The following is a 2,500-nucleotide window of genomic DNA, read 5'->3' on the forward strand; positions in this document are numbered from 1 at the left end:
AGGCTATAACAGATCCGTGCGCCTTCAACCTTCCCGCTCGAGCTGCCCGCTCACAACTACTGCCACCCGGCCCGAGCCAGGTGCTTGTTGCGGCCTCCTCGCCTCCTCCTCCTCCTCCTCCTCCTCCTCCCTCCTCCCTCCTCTCTCCTCCCTTCTCCTCCCTACTACTCCTCTCCTCCCCCTACTGTTCTCCCGTCCCCTACGCCGACCCATCTCCTCTTCTTCCCCCCCTCCCACTCCGTACTCCTCCCCTCCCGACCCATCTCCTCCTCCGTCTCCTCCTCCTCCTCCTCCTCCCTCCTCCCTCCTCTCTCCTCCCTTCTCCTCCCTACTACTCCTCTCCTCCCCCTACTGTTCTCCCGTCCCCTACGCCGACCCATCTCCTCTTCTTCCCCCCCTCCCCCTCCGTCCTCCTCCCCTCCCGACCCATCTCCTCCTCCGTCTCCTCCTCCTCCTCCTCCTCCTCCTCCTCCTCCTCCTCCCTCCTCCCTCCTCCCATCTCCTCCCTCCTCCTCCCTCCTCCCATCTCCTCCCTCCTCCCATCTCCTCCCTCCTCCTCCCTCCTCCTCTCCTCCTCCTCTCCTCCTTCTGTTCCCCGGTCCCTTACGCCGACCCATCTCCTCCTCTTCTTCTTCTCCATCTTCTACCCCCTCCCTGTCCCCCACACTGGCTCACCTCCTCCATCTCCTTACTCCTCCTCCCCTTTTTCCTCCTCTTCCCCCCTATTCTTCCCCGCCCGACCCATCTCTTTATCTCCTCTTTTTCTCCCCTTCCAGCCCCCTGCCTTTCTTCCTCTTCCCCTACTTGATCTTATCTCTCTCCTCTCTTCCTCCTCCTCCTCCTTCCTCTCAACCAACTTGTTTTTCCTCCCTCACTCCTTCTCCCGTCCCCTTCTTCCTCTTCCTTCTTCTCTGCTTACCTTCCTCCTCTCATCTCATCCTTTTCCCATCTTCATTCTCTATCTCTCCCCCCACAACTCTCTCTCTCCTCCTCCCCCTCTTTCTCCCCTCTCCTCCTACTCCTACTCCTCTTTTCATCCCTTTTCTCTCCTTAACCTTCCGTCCTCCTCCTCTTCCCTTTCATCTCCCCGCCTCCTCCTCCACATCCTTTTCCTTTCTCTCTTCCTCCTCCTTCTCCTCCTCCCCCTCCTCCTCCTCCTCCTCCTCCTCCTCCTTTAATCTCCTTTTTCCTCGTTTCTCTCACCTAATCCCTCCGTACTCTTCCTCCTCTCCTCTTCCTGCCTTTCCTCTCTCCTCCTCCCCATCTCTACCCCATCTTCTTCTCCCTCTTCTTCCTCCTCTTCCTCCCCTTCCTCATTCCTTCCCCTCCTTACCCCCTTCCCATCTTCTCCATCCATTCTTCCCCCTCCTCCTCATAATCATTCGGCTTCCTCGCCCTCCTCACTTCTCCTCCTATCTCCTCCGTCTTCAACCCCCGCTTCCTCCTCTTCCTCTTCCTCCGTTCCCGCTCCTCTTCCTCCTCCTCTTCTTTCCACTCTTTTTCCTCTTGTATCCTCCTCCCTCTTTTCCTCCCCCCCCCCCCACCTCTTTCTCCTCTTATATCCTCCTCCTTATTTCCCTCCCCCCACCTCCTCCTCCTCTTCTTCCTCTTCTTCCTCCTCCTCCTACATTTCCTCCCCCTCCTCCTCCTCCTCCTCCTCTTGTCTTTGTACCCGCTTCCCATCGCTTGGTTCGGGACTCGCATATTTTCTACGGACCTTTATCAGTATTTGATGTTCCTCCCGTTTTAATAAAGGTGAATGTGGTGTTTATCTTCCCCTCTTTTTTGGTAAATCTTTATTTCTTTTGTCCTTATCTTTCGTTGCAAAAGTAGTTTAAGAGTATTATTAACCATGTCTTGTTCTCTAGTTTTCTCTCTCTCTCTCTCTCTCTCTCTCTCTCTCTCTCTCTCTCTCTCTCTCTCTCTCTCTCTCTCTCTCTCTCTTCTCTCTCTCTCTCTCTCTCTCTCTCTCTCTCTCTCTTCTCTCTCTCTCTCTCTCTCTCTCTCTCTCTCTCTCTCTCTCTCTCTCTCTCTCTCTCTCTCCTCTCTCTCTCTCTCTCTCTCTCTCTCTCTCTCTCTCTCTCTCTCTCTCTCTCTCTCTCTCTCTCTTCTCTCTCTCTCTCTCTCTCTCTCTCTCTCTCTCTCTCTCTCTCTCTCTCCTCTCTCTCTCCTCTCTCTCTCTCTCTCTCTCTCTCTCTCTCTCTCTCTCTCTCTCTCTCTCTCTCTCTCTCTCTCTCTCTCTCTCTCTCTCTCTCTCCCTCTCTCTCTCTCTCTGTCTCTCTCTCTCTCTCTCTCTCTCTCTCTCTCTCTGTTTCTTTCCTTTTGTTTGAATATATCGCCAGTTTCCACATCCTGCCTCCCGGTTTTCAAAGGTATCGGTTTCGTCTGCTTTAGTGAGTGTCGGAACGATGCGTCACCCGCCGGCACTGTGCCATAACCCGCTCTGGCACCCTCTGCTCCTTTGCCATGTCCTCTTTCTCCTATCATCTACTCCTATTTC

General features: G+C 54.5%; 1 protein-coding gene across 3 annotated transcripts in view; it reads right to left on the reverse strand.

Annotated features, from left to right (window-relative positions):
- The window catches only part of LOC122259560 (uncharacterized), a 322,024-nt gene that overhangs the window by 250,456 nt on the left and 69,068 nt on the right, over nucleotides 1-2,500 (reverse strand). Inside the window, exon 1 of one of the 3 annotated variants that reach the window (XM_086530688.1) lies at nucleotides 1-97. This exon is cut by the window's left edge and continues 46 nt beyond it. The exons of the other annotated variants lie outside the window; for them this stretch is intronic. The gene's annotated coding sequence lies outside the window, so the exon portion shown is untranslated. Of the gene's footprint in view, nucleotides 98-2,500 lie in introns of those variants that run through there. 3 annotated transcript variants of the gene reach the window in all.

Source organism: Penaeus japonicus, unplaced genomic scaffold, assembly GCF_977035675.1.
Source record: "Penaeus japonicus unplaced genomic scaffold, GWHDUDI00000001_assembly GWHDUDI00000003, whole genome shotgun sequence".
Taxonomy (NCBI): domain Eukaryota; kingdom Metazoa; phylum Arthropoda; class Malacostraca; order Decapoda; family Penaeidae; genus Penaeus; species Penaeus japonicus.